At 45.1% G+C, this 22,799-nt stretch overlaps 1 protein-coding gene and 1 long non-coding RNA gene across 4 annotated transcripts in view; both read right to left on the reverse strand.

Moving 5' to 3' along the window:
• The window catches only part of Kcnab1 (potassium voltage-gated channel subfamily A member regulatory beta subunit 1), a 384,414-nt gene that overhangs the window by 339,143 nt on the left and 22,472 nt on the right, over window positions 1–22,799 (reverse strand). The gene's annotated exons all lie outside the window — the stretch shown is intronic.
• Window positions 2,376–17,446, reverse strand: LOC110342384. Of its 2 annotated transcripts, XR_005880273.1 has the most exons (5): window positions 17,104–17,446; window positions 9,987–10,140; window positions 9,614–9,693; window positions 9,115–9,234; window positions 2,376–2,992 (listed from the first exon to the last, which is right to left on the reverse strand). It is a non-coding gene; the product is annotated as an uncharacterized LOC110342384 (long non-coding RNA). The 2 variants fall into 2 exon arrangements; XR_002384438.2 differs by lacking the exons at window positions 9,987–10,140; window positions 17,104–17,446 and having other exon boundaries at window positions 9,614–9,839.

Here is a 22,799-nt window from a genome sequence, read left to right on the forward strand (position 1 = left end):
ACTCATTGAAAGCCCGCCTTCACGTTCCCTCTGGTCTGTGGTACCAAACTGGCAGTAAAACCTCAAGGTGAAGGAAAAATGGAACAAGCAGTTGCCTTAGACTTCCAAAACTTATTGGGCGTGTCCACTTGCCTGGGAAGAATCTTCGGAGACACACCCTCCTGTTCCTACGACTGCTTATGTGTACCAATTGTTTTAGATTAGTGTGCAGAATGATATGTTCCTTCAGTTCTATCCCTAGTTGAGAGCTACTAACAGAGAGCATGAACACAGTTTCACAGAAGTGCAAGGAATTTGCCCTACATTAAGAGAGAAAGCTTGAGTAAAGCTTTCCTTATTCCAAACGTCAAACTCTCTCTGACCCCAGAAGTCCAGCTGGAGATCTTGGAAGCCTAGTGACCCTTCTTGAAACTATAGGAAGAATTTGGATATGTGCGCATTATGAACGTTTGACTATCAAGAGGACCCGTTGCTTCTTACCAACTCTTAAAAAAATCTATCAGCTTAAGAATTTTTAAACCATAAGTTCAGACTTACATTATTTCCCACATAATCCTGAGGGGCACCTGGGCATAGTGAGGCAAGACTGACTGTGACCGAAAGTAACAACTCTCGAGTACTGTGGTTTTAGAGGTGCAGTAAGAGCCTGTCCTGTCCATAAGCACTTCCTAACAACGGCCTCCCCCCCGCCCCAGCATTTCCTGAAATCTCTTAGTGGCTATGGATTTTATGCCACTCAAATGTCACTCCCAGAGGAAGAGCATCACACACGCAATAAAGCCATCACACGATCAAGTAATCATATTGTTTCTAAAGCGCTGTGTAGGACCGAGCAGATACAACGGGGCCTGGGAGCAAAGACATCACTGAGAAACACTAAACAGAGCCATGGAGGAAGGTGGTTGGATAAGACCAGGAGGCATGTGAGCTTGGGATCCCCAAGGATTCCTCTGCTGTCCTTCAGTGATGGTCCTGCAGGCTGGAAGTTTAAGCCCACCTGGACAGACGCAAAACCTCATGACTGGCTGTGTGACTGACAACACACTCATCCCCATGCCGCCTTCTGTCAAAACCCGCATGTACTTAATTAGACAAGTTGCACAAGAGGCGCAGAACCCCGTGATGGGCGGGAGGTTTTCCTTGCAGACTTGAACTGAACAGCTTTTTATCTGGAAAAAGGCACACACCGCTAAACGACAGAAAGCCCACAGTAGATGCTCCATCGTGGCCATTCAGCTGCAGGCCTTCCCGGTGCTGATTTGTGTGCCTGCGTGTGTGGCTTTATGCCTTCTGCTCTGGCTGGGCTTCTGTGAGACCAAGAAGCCAGTGGCAGCAATCATGTTTACAGATATCAGACCCACCAGCCCTTCCTTTCTGGGGCTCAGCCACTTTTCCATCAAGGAGGTGGTTAGCCACTCATAACAAACACACCTGCAGAAGAATATGGCGGTGTGTGGGCTGTTGATTTCCTCTTGATACTTTCCCCTACACACTGGAATGTTTAGGGTGCCAAGCGAAGGTCTGCATCTCTCTCTCTTATGGGTAACGAAGCTGGCCACTCTCTGTTCAGAGACCTCTATGCTGTTGGGTTTCAGAGATCCTGCTAACCTCTGTCCACTCTCCATGCAGCTGAAGAGTTCCTCCTGCTGAACTCACACCGAGAATCTGGCTGCTAAAAGTAGCTCCTCCTCACAAGCCCTGCATGAAGTCATTGCCAGCTGCATAATGTTTCTAAATCCTACCCAGGAACAAACCACTAAAAAAAATCAATTATTACTTGAAAGGAACAAAGAGAGAAATACGGAGAGCTTAGCTCCTAAAATTATGTTCTGTAAAGTTGGAGACAGGGGGACTAGACTTGAGCAATGCCTTTGTTCACAAATGCATAATGTATTAGTCAAAGTTGTGCAAGGAGAGGAGGTGGAGGGAGAGAATAAGTCATTTCTCTGGCTCATCTGACTGTGGAGCCTGAGAAGTACTGTGACCTGTCTTCTCCAAGCTAGAGGCCCAGGAACGTTCATAACGTGGTTCTAGTCTAAGTTCAAGGCCCGGAGACCAGGAGAATCCATGGCATGAATCCTGGCCCTAGGGCAGAACAGCGTTCCTGATGAGCTGTCTTGCAGAGAAAGTGAATTTCTCTGTTTGCTCGTCTAAGGCTCTTGAGTGATTGAATGAGGGGCTGCCATACTACAAAGGGCAATCTATTTTCAGTCCACCAATTCAAATGTCTCACTGGAAACGCCTTCTTAGACAAACCCAAGGTAATGTCTAATGACATATCTAAGTTATGATCCTGTCAAGTTGCCATATAAAATTAAGTACCACATGCCAACTTCTTGTCTTTTTGAGTTACACAGATTGTGGATACTGGAAAAGAACTTAAGACTTCTTTATCTCAAGATGGGAGGAGGGGGGTGAGGTTGCTATAGAAATCCACAAGGTTTGGCTCAGAGTCTCAAAAACAATCGATAGAGTTGGAAGTAACTCCAAAGTATGCCATTTTCTTTCTCATTGACCACTTTGATGGCAATCATTCATATCTCTGAGACAACAGATTGCCCATTTCTACTCTATTAAACATTTCAAATTAATCAGCTAATATTAACAAGCACTTAAAATTAACAAGTCACAGTGATTTCCTACTTTCCTCGCAGTTCTCTTCACTGCATTTCCTTACTACATTACTCATCACTCATTCTCAAACCTCAGAAGTGCTTTGGCTAGCCCACTGAACAACCTGATGACAGGTCAGCTGCATCCCCACAGCAACCAAGGATGAAGTCTGAAGAAGCCATGGTAGATATTTCCTGAGAAACTATCGAGTCCCTTTCTACAGAACAGATTTTGGTGGCAGGGTCTTGAACTTCACAGTAGTGGATGACACATCAGGCATTCAAATCTGTTTCTTTGTTTTTGTCAGGGTCTTTGTCTCCGGTGAAAGCCTTAGACAAGCATTAGTCAGGTCCTTTTGATGGTACCTTTGAATCTAACCCTAGAAGCAAACAAAGTGTTAAAGGCCCACCAATGACTCAAAACACACCAACCTGTTTTTCAAATAACCTGCCCTAAAATGGCAGACTTCATGCTTCTATGTTGTAGATTAGAGAACTTCTCTAGCTGAAGATCCATCAAGTGCTCTCTGCTGTTCCATCCAACCTCATAAAATCCAGGTTTCCAGAGTATTGCCAACCTCTGAAGTTGCCGAAAGGGTTTCCCACTATCTATTATCTTTGAGCCTAAGGTTCTTATCCCGCCATCTTGTCTCCTGAATGACTTCACAGTAACTGTCCAGGTTTCTTGGAATTGGTTACCTTAGTGACCACTTTCTACTGACCACAGACCTAAAAATAAGCAATCAACTGTGTGGTCATATTAGATCCCCATTTAAGAAATTGTGTTTCTTCTACCCAGTAGTTGGTGGCATACACCTTTAGTCCCAGCCCTTGGTAGGTAGAGGCAGGCAGATCCCTGAGATAGAGGGCAGCCTGGTCTCCAGAGCAAATTCTAGGACAGCCAGGGCTACACAGAGAAACCCTGTCTTACAAAACCAAAGAAAGAAAGAAAAAGAAAGAAAGAGAGGAGGAAGGGAGGGAGAGAGAAAGAAAAAGAAAGAAGATGGAAAGAATGGAAGGGAGGGAGGGAGGGAGGGAGGGAGGCAGGGAGGCAGGGAGGGAGAGGATGAGAATTTGTGTTTGAGTTAAGTAACAGGGCAATAAAGAAGAAAATCCGTTGTGGAATTCTGCTGTCCTCATCATTCTCCACCAGAGGGATTTAGTGTTTGTCATAATATCCACACCTTCGGATGAGCTCAGATACCAAGGAATTTTCCAGGCTGTGTGGGAACACATTGGACATCACATGCTCACCTTGTTCCTAGGTCATGGATCTTTCCTAGAATTCCTTTGCTGCTGCTGTTGTTGTTGGTGTGTGTGTATAAAAATTATGTACCAAGAAGTAGAACATCCAGTTCACAGTATCAAAGTTAAATATATGTTTGGGAAATGACAAAGTGACTTAGAAAAGCTCTCCTTGCCTAAAACATACATTTTTAAATGACTTCTCACATCATGGGAAAATTCCCTGTCAGAGTGAGGATTTACAAAGATCCTGTTTCCGTGGTTTACAGATTGGAATCTGTCATTTAGGTTGGACATTTTGGTCATTGATTTCAAAACATATTCCCAGCTGTCTGTGCGCATAGGGAAAATGGAGAGCCTTTGAAATAGCCTCGAGACGCTAGAGCATACACACATCCAACTCTCCTAGGTTGGTTTATTAGCAGAGAACGTTATGCAGACATGAAGAACTGTCTTCAGGGAAAACATATTTCACATTCTTGCTCTTTATTCATCCTAGTGATGCAAAATTTTCTTAAAATAAATATTGCTACTAAATGAAAAGCACAAATCTCTTTCCTTCTTGCTATATCAATTTCGCTCAAGGAAATTCTCTCAAGAATTGTACTTTATAGTCAGTGATAGCTCATCCGTGGCCAAAAGACCATTGGGGATAACTTTGCATTTAAAATGAAGTTATGCGCATTCAGATTCTTGAGAAAGTTATTATTCAATGCTGTTTATAAAAAGGGAACAGAGAACAATTGCTCTTGTAAGAGTCCATGGTTATGACTGCGATACCTGGAAAGGGTGTCATAGGTCTAAATTATACAAATGGGAACTAATGTGTAAGAGCATGCGACTATGACCTGATGCTTCTATTTGACAAAAGTGGTTCTAGGCACTTACGGCTTAATCAACTATAAGTTTTTCCTTCTGTGTCTCACAAAGTAAACACAGCATAATTGGTAAAAGCACAGAAAAGCCTAGAGTAAACTTTGAGCTGTAACCCAGAAGTGTTCTGGAAGACTAGGTTTTCTCCAGCCCACCCCTAGACAACAGGACATCGCCCCGTTTGGAGAACCATTCAGCTGATCAGGAAACATATTGTGCTTGGACCTAATAATACCAAAAAGCAGGAAACCAGAGACAAGATGTCAGGATGGACAGTTTTAGGCTCCTGGAGAAAGAATGTCCTCTCAGGAAAAGCAATGGACCAACAAATTAAACTTAAAAGGAGCTTTGGACAGAGGCTGGGAGAAAAGACCAGATGGAAATACCCAAATATTCTATGAGGAAAAAAACAGCTAAAGAGAGAAAATCCATACAGTGCAGGGACAGCCACCCTTTCTCTTACACATCCTCAGCTAGGCTTCCCGCCAGCTTCTTCTCGAAGAGGCACATACATCATAATTTGTGGCGTGTTGGACTTAAAATCGTTCCCTGTTGTTATAAAAGGCTTCTATTATATAAAGCAAATCGGAGCATCACAATTAATTACTTTGTCAGGAAGCAAGTTATTGGGGGTTGCGCATAGTCCCCGTTACCTTTCCTGTTCTCTACTTCCGGATCTCATCGTGAGACGAGAAGCCTCAACCATATACTTCCACGGGCATGAAGTGCTTCCTCCACAAACGCCCAGAAATGAAGCCAAAGGACCATGGGCTAAACCCTTTAAACTTGTGAGCTAAAATAAATATTTCCTCAGCAAGTGATTTAGATCAGGTATTTTTATAAAGGAATAGCAACACTAAAGTAAACGATGCATTCTTTCATTTAATTGGTGTGAAAAAGAGATCCTAAGAGATCAGGCCCCAAGCAACTCAATTATAACCACAGAAATACTAGTACTAAGCCACAGTTTCCTCGTCTCTTTGTGACTGTTAGTCACCACATTACTTTACAGCACAAAGCTCTATAGTCTGTTTTTTTTTTAAAAAAAAGGCTACAGCTAACATTGATAGCTACTGACATGTTTCTTTCGGTTATAAAGCTGGTTGTTTTAAGCAAACACACCACTTTTCATAATGATGTTTTTGTTCTGTTGATGTCCTTGTATAAAACATCTATTGCTATTTGGAAAGTAGGTGAGATTCATCCTCTGTTTTGGCTAGCTTAAGAGATATCGTAGACAAAACAAAAATATCTTAAAAATCTGGTGGTATAAAATGTGTAAATTTTTTCACTAGAAATAGTCTTCTAAAATTTTAAATGTTTTTCCTTTATTCTGTGTATGGATGTTTGCATACACGTATCTGTTCGCACCATGTGTGTGCCCTGGTGCCAGCAGAATTTAGAAGAGTCAGGTCCCCTGGAAATCAAGTTGGGGATTGTGACACACCATGTGGGTTCCTGTGCTAGAAACTGAAACATGGGTCCCCTGAAAAAGCAGTGCGTCCTCTTAATAGCTAAGCCAAACCTCCAGGCTCTCCCCACAAGGAAATAGTCTTTTTAAAAAAACTATTACTTGGCACTGCATGATGAAGATCATGGTTTTTGGGACATAAACTCAGTAGACACATATACGAAACTGTCAAGTGCTTTTTAAAAAAATCCACAGTGAATGTCTTTCTCAGTTTGGCTACAGAAAACACTCAACCCACCAAAGACTTGTGTGAAAATTAATATTGTCAACTTGACAGATCTAGGCTCACTTAGGAGACAAACCTTTGGGTATATCTGTGACTAAATTTCTAGGCTGTTAATTGAGATGGGAAACCCCATGCTAAAGCGTCAACAAGGCTCCATAGCTGGAATCTGGGGCTGAGTTTAAGAAGAAGAAGAAGAAGAAAAAAAACCAAGCAAAGTGCTGGTTTTATCTCTCTCTCTGTTTACTCACTGGGACAGGATGCAGCCTTGGGTTTTCTACACTGATGGACTGTACTTCTAAGTGTGAACCAAAGTAAAGCAAACCTGTCCTCCGTTCAGTTGTTTATAATGACAGACGTGACAAGAGTAGCTGGCAGACTCAGGGTAACATTTTTCTCTGTGAAGGAACAGTAGAGCTCCTCTATAGGTCTTTCTTTTCTATTACATGTACTTTTCTTCTGCTGGGCAAATAAACAGTTCATATACCAAGTCCCATACTACTTGCCAGAAACGCAAAGAGAATAAGAATAAGGTCTGTTTCCTCCGGGCATCTTCAAGGCAGTAAAAGAGAATCATCATGTACACAGGTAACTCGCCACAGAGGCCCGCAGGGTAGAGCAGAGCCAGTGCGACACTGCGGGGAAGGATCGGTTCTTCTCAAGAGCGCTGCCTCGTTTGTCGCATTGGGTCTTCCCCTGTTTTTGTACGGAAGGATCTAAAGACTGATGAGGCCGTTCTAGGCATTGCTCTCTTGTCTTCCAGGATACTCATCTTCCTTTTCCTGCTTCATTTGTCCAGTCACATCGGAACTATCAAACGATTGAACACACTATCAAGAAGCAGAGACGGGGTGGCAAGCCATTCTTCAGACTTTCCAAATTCATTCACTTTATTTAGGTAATTGGTTCTGAAAGTCAACGGTCCCTGCAACCCAGGGTTGAGAATCAGTTAAAGCTAAAAAGGATAAATATGCGAGACTTTGCAGGCTGGGTGCCTAGCGTCGACTTTGCGCATTAGTGCTTGTCAGCACTCTGTGACTCGGGGCGGAAGACTGGGGAACAAGCAGCGAATCACCTTGCAGATCGCCAAGGCCACGTGCAGCGCACTGAGTGAGTCTTTGAGCTGTGGCATGCGTACAACATCTGGCGCCTCAACTGATAATTCTGTACTAAGTTTGCCACTGCTGCAAAATACCATGAATTAGCAAGATGAAAGCCGAATTAGAAGGGCTTCTTACCCAAAGATTCTACACACTACCGGATGTTATGGCGGGGAATAAGCCAGCACAAATAGTGTTGCCTTCCCTAATCAAGAAATTAAGCTGGTATCAAGGATGTGCCTACTGTGGGGATTCAATCACTAGGACAAAATGATGCTCCTCATGGCTTGAGTCATAGCTGGATGTGCAGAAACAATATGCGTCAAAATCTTTTCCTTAACAGTTTTGTTTACCAGTCACTAGATCAGTTCAACCCCCAGGCATTAACTTTTAGACCAAGGGCTCCTACACCTTTACCACAAGGCTCACATTAGTTGACACATCTAAAGGTCCCACTTCTGATTCAAGATAAGGAACTTGCTTTTTTTTTTTAAAGGTGACATTGTTCACATGAAAACCTGTAAAAAATCTCATGAAAGCACAGGCCACCTTAAAGGTTCTGAGCCTGCGCTGCTTGCCTGTGTTTTAAAGATCAGGGTTCTAGTGGTGATAGACAGAGTTTACATGTTCCCTGCCGTCACTTAGACACTGGACTCACACAGACACTTGAAACTTAGCTGCTGCTTGCGAGGAAGCGACAACGTTAACTTAGTTTCAGGATAATTAACTTTACAAGCCACAAGTTCCAAGCACCTGCCTTGAAATCCACTGTGAGTAGTATTTTTAAAATACTACTGCACAAGCTAAAAATAAACATTACGTGCAGTATTTCTGAACTATTTTGTTATAACTCCTTTTTCGATTAGTTGTTGATTTCAGAGCCACCGAATTCTCTGCATTCCACAGCTGATGACTTCATAGGATGATTTTCCTTGGTTTTCTGATTCGTGTCTATTAAACAAGATAGCTGGCTGAACAATCAACAGATCTGTTGGCAGAAATAGGCAGCCATGATGGAAGTGTTGCCTTTTCCTCTGATTTCACTGTTAAAAGTAATTCATAGTAATTCTTTCCATTCAGCTTGGCCTGGGGCAATGTTTAGAAAGCTACCAAGTGATTTCAAATGATGAAACCACTTCAGCCGTAAGTTTTTCAAAGGTTAGTGGTAAACACTGGCCGTCGGACACCCTCATTACAGTATTCTCGATATTCTGTGATCTTGTGAATTCTTAGAACATCTCCATATCTACACCGAAGAATCCAAAACTACTCCTATGGATAGCTTCTTAAATATAGACGGTAAAGCTTATGCTATTTTTATAGACAAGGTTGAGATACCTTGTCAGTAAATAATTCTTCACTCACTTAAACGTGGCTGAGGTGCATACCTTGAGGCTAATTAAGTCAACGATCAACCACTTTATGAAAAGTGTCACACTCACCGCCTTGCTTATGTGGGCTCGCCCGACAGGTTACGCAGAATTGATATGTGGCTAGAATAAAACACGTGTCCAAAGTGTGTCTATGGCTGTTTAAATCCAAAAAGAAAATACAAAGAAAAAAATGAGTTGCTCTGAGATCTAAACTTACCATGGCACAGGGTTACGTGGGCGAGGAAGACAGCCGGTGATGGGAGCCGACCTCAAGTGTGTGCAGAGCCTGGGGGGCAGGGTCACACATTCTTTCCTGATGCAGTCTTCTGGGGTTGGGCTGAGTGGGAGATGGGGTGTGAGTGTGCACAACTTACTTCATCTTTCATTTTCGTTCTAAATAAAAAGGGTTCCCAAAACCATTGTGGAGCAGCAAACACAAATAGGCCAAGGTTTTTTTTTTGAAGGGAAGTTAAGAGTGTGTGTGTTGGGGGGGATTGGAAGAGTAGAGGTGGAGAGGTAAGAGATGGTGATGATGGTGGACCCACAGACCTGGGACACACTCTCAGGTTGAGGTTGTGGAACCTCAACGCCTGAGGAAGCACAGCCACTAGCAAGCGTCATATGAAGCCTTTGTTACCTAAAGGTTCTACCTTGGAGGTTTGCTCTGAGTTACCAAATTGAGCTGATGCCGAAAGAATTGCCTCAGGAATACAGACCTTAAAGGAGTTGCTTTGAAGTCAGGAAAAGGAAGAAACGACTCCGATGGCTCATGGGCTCGTTCTCTTTCTCTGCCAATCTGAAATTTCCTTTCGTATGAATGGGAACGAGCGTGATTCAAGGGCGTCTATGGAAATACTTTAGAGACCGTTGAGAGCCAAAGTGACTGCAGCTGCTGAGCAGCATGGCCCTTCTGCTTGATTCATGATGCCGCCTCTGAGGCACGCCTCCTCTTCCGTGCCTAATTAGATCCATGCCTACCCCTCCCCCCCCCCCGTCGATCTATGGATGCACGTGTGGGAATGGAAGTCAGAAGTCAATGACCAAAGTTGTAGCAGAGAGCGCCCCCACTCCTTTGGCCCGGATATCTACCTCTGCTTCCCTGTGCTGATGACTCTGTGTCTTCTCGCCTAGACTAGGAAGATGCATTTTCTCTGCACAAGTCCTTCGGTGGTATCTTTTCAGGAAGTCAGCTTGATCTCCTCATTTCTCGCCTGTGAGTCCTTCGACGGCTCAAAATCAGCTTCTGAAACATTTCAAGAGACTTGCTGGCTCCTTAAACTCACCTTCCAGCACTTCCCTCACAAGGGGGCCTCTGCAGGCCTGGACAGGAGAAAGCCCACCACTGGGCATCCTCGAAGGGAAGCCAGGAGGAAGGGGGAGGGGAGGAGGATGCTGATGGGTAGAGAGCTGTAGTTCCACGCTCCTGAGCTCCCCCTAGGGACTGCTCTCGGAGTGTCTTTGGAGAAGGTGCCCTCATGTCCTTCACTGAGAGCTCGGCGATGCTGCCCAGACGCAGCTGGTACTCAGTACATCTTTGTTTATTTGAACATTTTTTTTTGCAAAGAACAAACCATTGATCCAAAACCTTGGTGCAAACTCTTGGCAGGAACTTAGCAAGCCATCCGTGTGACCGCTAGGCTAGGCTGCAGTCTAAGCCTCTTCCGGCCTCAGAAAACTCATTTGTAAACTCAGGGGAGGAAGTTTCTCCATGTGTCTGGTATCCCCTCAAACTCTTGACTACAGAGAATGTGTGTGAGGGGAGCATCACCTTGACTAGATACAGGATGAAAACGGCATTTGGATTAGCTTCCTTTACCGAGTAATTGACAGGCCTAACTCTATTTATTGGAGATACGGGCTAGCCACCTTATAAATAAACCGCTTTATGAGTTTTTAATGTGCTCTACATTAAAAATGCATTGCTTTCTGTGGCAAATTAAATATCTTTTAAAGTCAATATTTTCCTTTTTACTTTTGGTTAAAATGAGATCAGATTTCTGCATATTTCAGTGGCGTGATTAAGTAGAGAAAGCCACGTGGGAAATTACCTAATAAAAGGAAATATCTACACACACACACACACACACACACACACACACACACACACACACACACACGAAGAGCCGAGAACCAGATCCAAACCGCGGCGATGGGAGCTGAGGAAGGCGCACGACCCTTGAAGGGCAATCAGCGCCTTTACCAACTTCCAGGTGACAGGCCACCAGCTAGACTCTCTTTATAGCTGTGAGTTCACTCCACATCTGCCTCTCCATACTTGGTCATGAGGAAATGGGGTTGGCAAATATAGATTGCCCCCCACCATGATCGGCTCCTCTCTCCTCCAAATGAGAACACTCTGGTGTTCTCTGTCTGTCAGCAATCTGGGAAACTCAAGAGCAGCTGCGGCCCTCATTCATGGCTGTCAGCTCCCGGCAACAGCATGTGCTCCGCGGTTCAGATAGAGTGAGATACCCAGCCGAATCCAAGGAACGAATAGAAAGGGAGAGCGTGCTTGCAGAGCGAGCATCCCCACCCCCACCCCGGAAGCAAACAGTGTGATTGCCAAAAGTGGCCGGGCGTTCATTTTTGTGCTCTCTGCAGATGGAAATCAACAGACCCGCATAGTAGGTATCTCTTTCAGCACCCTTAGCGCCATCACCTGCAAAGGCTCACGGATGGTCCTTGATCGAGAAGCCCATGGCTCCAAACTTTGGAAGCCTGTTGAGTGCATGTGCTCTGGGCTTCTTGCTGTGGGTTTAGAGTGCCGAAATCCAGCACCTAGTTAGAGCTCGGGAGCCCGGGTACGAGACCGTGGCTCTTTAGACCTTAGCAGTTCTTTTGAGCTCTTCCTGTAACTGGGATTTGCTGTCCTTATAGTCTCGGCTCCTGCTTTCAGCTCCTAAAAGCCTCTTATTTACCAGTCGTTGCTTCTGGGCCTTTATGCTTTCTCCATGTGCTATCTGTCCATCTTTTGTGGTCCTAGCGCCTTGAAGACTCTAACCTTGATATTTTTTTCTCTAGAACTCTACAGCTGCCTTCTAATGTTATAATTTAGAGCTTCGGGTATTGTGGCCTTTAGCTTCTCATGGCTCTCTGGAACTCTCTGCCTCCTGTTCGTGTTAGAGCGCTAAGCGGTGGGTTTTGGAGCCCTCAGCTGCTGTTGAATCTCTGGAACTCTTGGTCTGCTTTCCTATGCTATTGTCACTGCTGTGCCTGGAATGCCCAGGGTTTCATCTGCTATTTGTGAAACTGTCTCAGCCCTTCTATCCATAATAAATACTACCGAATGACAAACACCCTTGAGAAGACTCGGGGAGTTGGCTTTAAGTTATTTTATTAATGAGATGAAGAATTCCAAAATAGTTTCCCCTGGTAGCACATGACATCCAACATGGGGCTCCCAAAGTTTCCACAGAAACCTTATATGCACTTATATCTTGAGTTCTTAGAATGTAATGGCATTGATGTTGAACTTATTTATTTTAATTGCAATCATTATTTCTATCATTAAAGTAATTTGGCTACTGAGAACAGAAAGGTGGCAAATCCATTTATCTAATATTTGGTTTTCTTTCATTCTATTTTCTGTGTAAAAGTCTTTTTTTCCTGCGTAAAAATTTAACTTTATCCATTCATAGGTGTAATTTATATGTGTTTTGATTTCAGAAGTACTATATGGGCTAATCCAGGAGATTTGATTGATATTGAACACTTCATACATATAAATGCATTCCAAACAATGTAAATTAGAGTTTGTAACTTAGAAGAAGAAACCCATAGTAGAGACTACCAACCAGATGCCAAACTGAGAGACCACTGCATCCCAAACGAAACAAAACAAGGCCACACGCCATGCCTTCCTTCTCTCTGGAGAGAAGCAGAAAAAAATTGCTTTGTGAGGCAAGCAGATTACTCCTATGTTATAAAAATTATATGACATATAAGAAAACTGTCCTTCTTAATTTTGGTCAGGGGCTGGGTTGATTTAAGTGTCCAGCTACAACGTTCTTTCTGCATGTTCTCAGGTAGAAGGAAGGTCAGAGATGCCGGGGAATGGATGGTAGTCAGAATTTACTTTTAAGTTGCCACTGCTTACATAGATTGGTCTTTCCTTGTCCTAGGGAGGTTGTCTCTCTGTGTGTATATGTATGTGTATGTATATGCATGCCTATGTATGTGAGTATGTGCATATGTATGTTTATGCATATGTATGTATGTGCATGTATATGTATGTTTGTGTATATCTCTGTATGTGTGTATGTATATGTGTATGTGAGTACATGCATGTGTATGCATATATATGTATGTGTGAGTATGTGCATATGTGTATGCAATATATGTATGTGTATGTATGTATGTGCATATGTGTATGCATATATATGTATGTGTATGTATGTGAGTATGTGCATATGTGTATGCAATATATGTATGTGTATGTAGGTGAGAATGTGCATATGTGTATGTGTATGTATATGTATATGACTCTGATCTGTGCTCTTATTAAAAAATGACTCTGTGCTCCTATACCCAATGGTCTCCTCACTACTCATCTTCCTTGACTCACCAGACACCACGACAGAGTAGCCTCTCCCTCCTGCATTGTTTGGAAGGTATCTTAACTCCACACTCTGGTTCCTTGCTTCCTGTCCTGCTTCCTCCCGTATATGCCTAATCTGCTCCTGTTTTATCCTCCTGGTTTCTCAGCACGGGAGAACATTCCCTCTTTCTCTTCCCATCCCTTTTTGCTTATCCCATGGCTCCACATCCTCACAGGAGAATAGCTTCAACACTTATGCCTTAACCTGGATATAAATCTCTAGCCCAGGAATTTTCTGTTTGACATTTCCCTGCGCTGGTGAACAGGCTTTGTAAGTGACCATGTCTAGAAACAGCTCCCACAGTTCCTCCCTCCAGACCTGTGTCTTTCAATGTAAGACACTTGACTTTCCCTGTTGTCCACCTGAGAACCTCCAAATCATTCAGTTTATTTGCAAATCCTCTTGGCAACTCTTAAAATAGAGCCAGGATCCAGATACTTCTTACCGTTCCCACCCTGGCCCGAGATGCTATTCCTTGGTGTTGTAGCTTAAGTAAAAAAAAAAAAAAGTCCCCCTTAGACTCATGTATTTGACACTTGGTCCCAGGTTAGTGTGGCTGTTTGGGGGGACTGTGGGACCTTTACGAGGCGGAGCCTTGATGAAAAGAAGCACAGCACAGGGGTGAACCTTGCAGTCTTATACCCTCACCCCAGCACCTGCTTCCTCTTTGTATGTGTTTCCGGTGTGAAGCTGGGGGTCTGTCTTTCAGCTTTCTGCTTTGGGTGCCGGGTGCCACGCCTTCCCATCATTATGGACTCTCACCCTCAGGAATTAGAAGCTACAAAGACCTCTTCCTTAAGTTGCTTTTGCACATGGAATCTTATTGCGGCCACAGGAAAGTAACTAATGTACCCAGACTGTCTCTCAGCCCTACTCCACATCTTAACATTTAGATAAACCTGTTAAAAATAGCTCGAGTCAGTTACTCCCATGATCGGTACTCACAGATGCTCCCATTGCACTCAGAATAGAAGATAAAGTCTTCAAAATAACCTAAAAAATCCCTTCAGTCTGACTCACACAGAATAAGTGATTAACTGCCCAAAGAAAGATCTGGCTCCTTGCCCTCAACTCCTGCAAGTTAAACCTCTAAGCCTTAGGATGCCCTGCCCTCTAAAAGTGCATCTATGCACCTGAAGCCCTGTGCTGTGTTGTAATGACTAAGATCTGTGTTGAGTTGTGATGGGAACCCTGGACTACACCCTGTACGAAGGACAGAAACTAAAGTCAGCCACACAGGTAGCTGTTGTGTCTACAGTGCAAAACGCCAATAAAAATAAACTGTTCTGGAGCACAACAGTTTAAGTGAGCTGCATTGGTTGGGAGTCCTCCGTGAATGTCACAGGCATTGCTGCAGAGAGGAATAAGTGCTACCCACAGCACTGCCAGGAAAGAGAAGTTCGAAGCACTGTGCCTGTACACCTTTTCCCCATGCTAATTTTAATCTCCTATAGTTACGATAAAGTATAACCACAAATACAATGGCTTTGTTGAGTTCTGGGAGACCGGAGGGGACCATCTGAACTCAGTGCACTTCTCCTTATCTTCTTTATGTCGAATGTTCCTATTCCACCGCCCATCCATTCCATTCTTGTGATTTTTGTCAGCTTTGACATTTCTTCTTAAGAGACTTTTCCTTCTACAGGACTCCCCCCCTCCCCACCCCGCCCTCCCAAAAAAATCCATACAATCACTTTTCGCTTGCTGTGGGCATTTGTTCAAATTCTGTCTTTTCAGTCTTCCCTGGATAAACTGTTAAAAATTACAGCTGTTCACTGATCATGTGCTTACCTACTTGACATACTATGTGCTTCCTTTTGTTATCTGCCCTGCCCTCATTAGAATGAAATACTCAAGAAATTGGCTGATGAAACCTGTGTGCTCACTGCTGTTTCCCCAACGCAAGAAAACTGTAAAACGCAAGGCAAACACACAGCGAATGCCTGTTGAATGAAGGAATGAACTCTGTAGTTTTTTTTTAATCACAAAAAAATCTAGATGGTGGAAAAAAAATACTGTGCCAAAGCAAGAGTGAGCAATTACTGATGAAATAGTTAATAAAATAATGCCACCAATGTGTTACACAATGCATATTGGTACCACACGAGCCTGTTTTTTTTTTCCGATCTCCTAGGTTATTCACCAAATCAAATAAAATGGTCATGAGATGAATCAGAGGAAGCATTTAACTCATAGCAACCCAGAACCAAGAAGTGATGAACAAAGGGGTTAGGAGCAGAAGACCTTAGAGAGGAGCTGCTCGCATAGAAGGCTCAGAAGAAGATGACTGAGGCTGCCCCACTCTCGCTGGAACTCATTTGTATCCCCTGGGTAAAGCTGGGGTGTGAAAAGCTATGATCGTCCCTGTGCACTGCCTAGTCATGGCAGCAATGCGAGAGTTTTCTGTTCAGCCAAACGAGGCGGAGTCAGCAACACAAGTTTCTGCCCAGATAAACGGGGTGGAGTCACATAGTCTTGCCAGGGTGGTAGACTAGGGCTGGACTGAAGTGAGAAAACCCACCCCACTCTGCAGTTGCCAATCACCAAAGCGAGTTCCCCACTTTTAGTCCAGATGTTCAGTGGGCAAAGGCTACCACACACCAAGAGCAGTAAGATTTAATTAGAACGCAGAGTCATCAGCAATTACACTAGAGGAAACCCCCTAGTGCATTTATATTTGAACTCTACTGATAAGTCAACGAGGGATCCCGAACAAGAGCCACGCCTGTCCCCAGCTTTCGGGACATTATACTACTTGTTAAATTGAGACAATCCTCCTGTTTAGAGTAACATAGGGATGGGAACATGTGAACAAAAAGTACACCTAGGGAGAGACATCCAACGGGACTTGATGGGCAAGGCTTGGGGAAGATGATAGAAACTGGCGGAGGAGAGGCTCATGGCTCCAGCATGTGTGTGTAACAGTCATCAGGTGGTTGTTGGAGAACCTACTACAGCATGTGTCACATCTGCACAGAGCGAACCTGCTGAGTGGAAGCTCGGAGAGCCTCACTCTAGGACAGGTAGTCTAGGACCACACAGTGGATGGGACTAGACACACCTTACAGAGAGCTTTCTTCTCTGAGGTGAGACATTTGTACTGGAGTTCTCCAGAGAAATGCTGCCAACAGGTGGATATACAGACCGACTGACGACGGGGAACAGATTTTCATGATCACAGAAGCCAAGCCATGGAGGAGAATCAATAGAATTCCTTAGAAGTGTTAAGTCCAAATACCCAAATACCAAGAGAGCTGACGGTACGTGTCTCAGTCCAGAAACATCGAGGCAGGAGTAGGTGCGCCCTACTTGTGGGAAGGTTAGCCTTTTCCTCCTGTTCCAGGCCTTCAACTCACCCCATGATGAGAGAAAGTAGCATTAGAGAAAACAACCTTCCTTTCAAACGTTAATATCATTCTCAAAGATTTCTTCTCAGGCATACTCAAAATAACGCTCCACCCATAACTCTGTGGGTACTGAGTCCCTATGAGATCAATGCTGTACCCAACTATACAGAATTTGAAGCCAAGGTAGTTTTAGCAAAAACAAAAAGGAAAGAAATGATAAGGAGACTACGGATGAAGACCCTAGCAGAACATCCCCTGTACCTGATAATACGGCAGATTTGTCTTCCAGTAAACAACAGGATCTTTTATGTTATTTTTCTCATTAAAAATTCCTTTGTTCGACCAATATTTCTTGGATTCTAGACTCGATGTCAGATTCCGAGAATGGAGCAATTAACCCTACAGATAAGAAAATCACACTCGGGGATGGGACAGGCAGGCAACACAGGCGTAAACAAGAAAGCTGCTCAGAGCGAAGGAAGACAGCGATGCTTCAGTGAATCTTGTAAACAGGTTATGATGAGGGTTTTAACGTTTGAGAAATCTCACAGGGGCTGTTGCTATGCAATGGCCACTCCGGGGGCAGCCATAGCTGCTTCGGAGCCACAGCCAGCTTCCAAACTGCGTGCCAGAGTCAAAGAACGCTGTGAGATTCCAAAAGCTGTGTGAATCACTGACCCGCTAGAGCCCTTGGGAATCTAAGAAGCATAGTTAAGGAGCTGCACATTCTACGCCCACACTCCACAACTGTCGAAGCTTCCATCACACTCGAATTCAGAGGAACATCCGTGGAAGGGGGGCGGGAGATAAACAACTATCGGGCTGGGATCCCTCGCCTTCTAAGCATCCCAAGACCCGAGTCCCCTGGTTCCCATCTCTCCTCTCTGAGTGCTCCAGGAACTCCACTAGAAGCCATTGTTTCCCACTTGGGCAGCCAACTCTCTCTGTCTTCCACTCTACCCTTGGGGCTTTTTTCCTGGCCCCGCTCACTTTGTGACCCACTCTGGAGGATGCACAAGCCTTGAGGTCCCTTGCTTTGGCAGTCCTCCCCCCACTGCCCTCCCAGAGCCAAGTGATGCTACCCCTGCCCTGTTTCTTGAAGCGCTTGGCATCGCCTCCAGACACAGACCACCAGCACCACCTCCCCGAGGAGGACGTACTGCAACTAGAGGAACACAAATGACTTGAGTTCGTTGGTTTCCTCAAGGGTCAGCGTTTCCTTGAGGAAAAAAATAAAAAACGCTCCAGCTTAGTTTGATGTTCCAGATGAAAACAGGGCAGACGTCCTCTGGCAACTGTGGTACAACGTGACATGTTCCTGCTGTCACAACCTTTAATTGATGTGCCTCCCTGCTACGCCTTCCCTGCCATGACGGATGGTATTCACTCAGCCAAAATAAACTGTGTAGGGAGAGATCTTTGATACCTGTGCCACTGACCACGCCCGCTTTGGGCGTGGCTACAGATGCATAAAAGTCTGTGCAGGGGAGCACACTCTCTTTCTGGCTTCCCGGTCTGTTCTCGGAAAGCTGCTGACTCACCTGGGATGCCAGTTTCTCTTGTAAGTACCTTCCACAATACATAGTTAACCTATACCCTCACCAAGGGTGCGATTTTTTTTTTTACAGTGACAAAACTGTTTATTCTTTAAGATTCTTCTGCTAGGTATGTTTGTCATGAAAATAAAGTAACAAATATAGCTGGGAATGAAAAGCCTGCTTTTCTTTTCTCAGTCAGCCATGCTTAGGAGTTGGCAGCATACCTTTAGATACTCAGCTGGGAAACTATTTGCTCTGTAAAACACTCAGCTGACCATTGTGGAAAATCTGCTAAGGGATCTACTATAGGACATATGGGGCTTTTGACTAGGATTTCAGTGCCAACAACGAAATTCCCTGCTGGAGAGCTGACGTCACACCCCGACGGACAGTGGTTAGTTACCCCCATAGCAATCATGCATGCCAGTATTACAGCAGGGAGCACACCTTGCACACCTGGTCAGTATTGTCGCATGCATGGTCCAGTAATGGGTAAGAACACTGATGTCATTTTTCTCCAGTAGTCTAAATAGCGTCTTCCAGGACTATGGAAGCCATCCAGCAGGGAAGAGGCGTCCTGGTTTTATCTGAGATTGATTTCTCTGTTTCCTGCACCCCAGATGCATTGTAATGTGGTGGTGGTTTGGATGAAAACGGCCTCAGTCGACTCGAGTTATCTGAAGGCTGGGTCATTAGGGGAGAGGCTGGGTCATTAGGGGAGTGGCCTTACCTGAGAAGGATTAAGGGGGTGTGGCCTTGTTGGAGTAGATGTGGCCTTGTTGGGAGAAGTGTGTCACCAGCTTGAGCTTTGGGGTTTCAAAAGCCCGCAGATGCAGAACCCTCAGCTACTTGTGTCTGCACCGTGTCTGCCGCCATGTGCCCCCACCAGGACGATAATGCGCTAAACCTCTGAGACCTCAAGCTAGCCCTAATTACATGCTTCCTTTATGTAAGGGTTGCTGTGGTCATAGCGCCTCTTCACACACGGTGACTAAAACAATTGTCTTCAGCAATAGGACCACGCGGCTATGGTGGGTTACCAAGGGCAGTGGCAAGGACCTAAATGGTTTCGGAGGCGTTTGGGGCCTGTCTGACTTGTTAAGGAAGTATCTCAAGACTCGCATTATGAGTTTTCTTTAGTAGCCCGCATCTTTTGGGGGGCAGTGCTGCCTACCTCTGCAGGATCATTCTGTTTGAACTCTTTATTTTATGAAGTTGCATTTTGAAACTTGCTCACTAAATACTGGGTTTCTGTAACTTCATGCAGATTTCTTTGGGTTTGTAACCCACTACTCCCTCCTCTCTTTCATGTACCCCACTTAATCCTTTTAACCCCAGGGCTACTCTCTCGTTTCATGTCAAATCCATTCTACCTTTCCTCCAGTGACATTTTAATTGGGTTGTGAGACATCAGGTTCCTCTGGGGCTTCTCATGAACTCTCCTTTTGGTTAACCCTCTACCCACACATCTCGGTTTTCCCTGTACTTCTTCATGCTCAAACCTTCCAATCCCCCGGTGTCGCGCCTCTCGGCCTTCATTTTGCCCGTAATCTACTGCACCCTCTCCTTAACATGCCCCCTTCCTGAAGGTCCTTTCCCGGCTTCTGAAACTCGTGCTTCAAGTTAAGCACCTCCGCGGAGAACATGGGGCATTTGCCTTTCTGCCCCCGAGACACCTTACTCTGATACTCCCCCCCCGTTTCATCCATTTACATGCAAATCTCGGGATTTCATTTTTTCTTTACAGTTGAGTACTATTTCATCGTGTTTACATGCCTCGTTTCTCTTATCCATGCACCTGTGGGTGGACACACAAGCTGATTTCATTCCCTAGGTATTGTAAGAGGAGGGGCGATGAAATCAGCCGTTGTTATCTTTATAAACGCAGAGTTCGAAGACTGCCCTCTCAATGTTTACATTTGTACCCATAAGCTGAGGTCGTTTTCCAGTCTTGGTCTAGAAGCCTCTTTTTGCAGAGAGCCTCGGTCAGTGCAGAGACGCATCATGGGCGCAAGCTCTGAGAGTAAGAGACTGGATGTTTAGCCCTAGACTGAATGGCTTCACCAACCCCTACACACGCCAAGTCCCAGAGAACACTGTGGAAGAGCTGGCAGAAAGAGCGGAAAGAATGAAGGATAGGGCAGGAATGCTGCGAAACGCTCCTGGACGTGACGGTGCCGCTGCCCCCCCTCATGGACGCACAGCAGCCGTGGCTGTCTGCACAAGACCTGCGTAAGATCAAGCCGTCAAACTCCCAGCGTGGGAGGAGGAGGAGCTCTCTGGACCTTACTCCTTACCCGGGAAAAGCTACGGACAGTTTGCAGCTGCTGGGAGGCATGGGACCATGGTTTTACTAGGGTCCAGTATGGCTCCACAAACTTGTGATACCATATGGATGTCACTAATTGAACACAGTGGATTGCAGAAGAGGAGGAGACAGGGAAAGAGAGGAGGAGGAGGAGGAGGAGGAGGAGGAGGAGATGAAATTGAGAGGGGTCATGTTGAAGGAAATACAGAGGGAGTTCGAGGGAAATGTAGGGAGTGGATATGGTAATATTGCATTGTGTATATATGTATGTGTGTGGTGTGTGTGTGCCTGTGTTGTGGAATTCTCAAGAATAAAAAAAATTAAAAATTAAAGTTAAAGTAACAAAACACCTAACTGGGTTAGGCTATAATAAACCTGCTGTAGCATCTGGTCTTTTCAGAAGCCCAGGAATATGCCGGACATAATCTGTTACTTTTTTCTCACTATGATAATTTCCTGTTGACACAATCAGGTTAACTCTATACATTCTAGGAGAAGAAAAAAAAATCCTGTTAGCTTCATTCCAAGGAATGGGAAGGCTTCATTTTCTTTATGAAATAGCGCACCCTACTGTCTTTCACAAGCAATGCAGGGAAATTCAGAAGGGCTTTTTTTGGGGGCGGTTGGAGGAGGGACTGGGTGGATAAAAGTCATTTGATCTATGGTTTCTCCTTTGTTAGCAGACCATCGCCTTAACCACTCCGCCACCTCATCCAGGTTTCAAAACATCTGTTGAAAACAACACCTTCCATGTAACTACAACCTCCATATGAGAAACCACAGTTCATGTGACTCAGTGTTATTTTTGAGTCTTGAATCTCTGATGTTTTCATCATGGGACATAAGCAAGGCAACTTCTAACCCCAGGAAAAAAAAATCACAGTGGAAACGTCAAAACAAACTGAATTTTCATCTCTCATTATTTCAAGCTGCAATCATGCTGGAGCCCTAGGGCATTTCTCATCCAAAGCTACACTGCCCGACTGTACTTGTTTCCGAAATTCCGCTCCATTCCCCCAGGCGGGGCAACAAGCAACGGTGCCCAGCACTGAGTCTTTCTGGTTCCCCACCAGCAGCCGATTCCGATTTCAAGTCACACACACACACACACACACACACACACACACACACACACACACACACACACACACTCTGAGCCCCATCCATCTCAGTGCCGCCTAGGTCCCTCCTGAAACACGGTTAAGACGTACGCGGCCAGAGAGAGGCTCGCAGAAATGAGCACAGGCCCCAGGACCGACCCAAATTAGACCAGCCTAAAATAAATCGTGTCAGCGTGTCTTAATATTGCTCCTGTACAGGCAGCGTTTTTCTTCTTTCTTTCTTTCTTTCTCTCTTTCTTTCCCTTCCTTCCTTCCTTCCTTCCTTCCTTCCTTCCTTCCTTCCTTCCTTCCTTCCTTCCTTCCTTCCTTCCTTCCTTCCTTCCTTCCTTCCTTCCTTCCTTCCTTCCTTCCTTCCTTCCTTCCTTCCTTCCTTCCTTTCTTCGAGACAGGGTTTCTCTGTGGCTTTGGAGGCTGTCCTGGAACTAGCTCTTGTAGACAAGCCTGGCCTCGAACTCACAGAGATCCTCCTGCCTCTACCTCCTGATTGCTGGGATTAAAGGCGTGCACCACCAACAATGCCCGGCCAGGCAGAATTTTTCTAGGCTATTGTTTTTTGTTTTTTTGTTTTGTTTTGTTTTGTTTTGTTTTCAAACAAGGCCACAGTTCCTTTGAAAGCAGGTCTGGGTGTTGCAAGCATCCCAGGAAAGGAGCAGGCGACAGGAACTCCTGGGGGGGAAGGGTGTAGTAAGGGGGTGGGGTGGGGTGGGGCGGGGTGGGGTGGGGTGGGGGGTGGGGTGGGGTGGGGCGGGGCGGGGTGGGGTGGGGTGGGGTACCCGAGGACAAGGGTGAGTTCGATTTCAATACAAACGGTGTGGGGAGGAGGAAATGAGAACGGGTTCCCTTCCTGCTGCCCGCCATGCTGCCCTGGATGTGAAGGTTACCGCCCCCGCGAGGCTCTGTCCCTCCTGCTGCTCTGCGGGCTGCGAAGCCTCCCCAGGGATCAGAAGAGGGAAGAGGCTGAGCCGGAGCGCGAACCCTGTGAGGTCCCTG

The sequence above is a fragment of the Mesocricetus auratus genome, unplaced genomic scaffold (genome assembly GCF_017639785.1).
Source record: "Mesocricetus auratus isolate SY011 unplaced genomic scaffold, BCM_Maur_2.0 Super-Scaffold_100011, whole genome shotgun sequence".
NCBI classification, from domain to species: domain Eukaryota; kingdom Metazoa; phylum Chordata; class Mammalia; order Rodentia; family Cricetidae; genus Mesocricetus; species Mesocricetus auratus.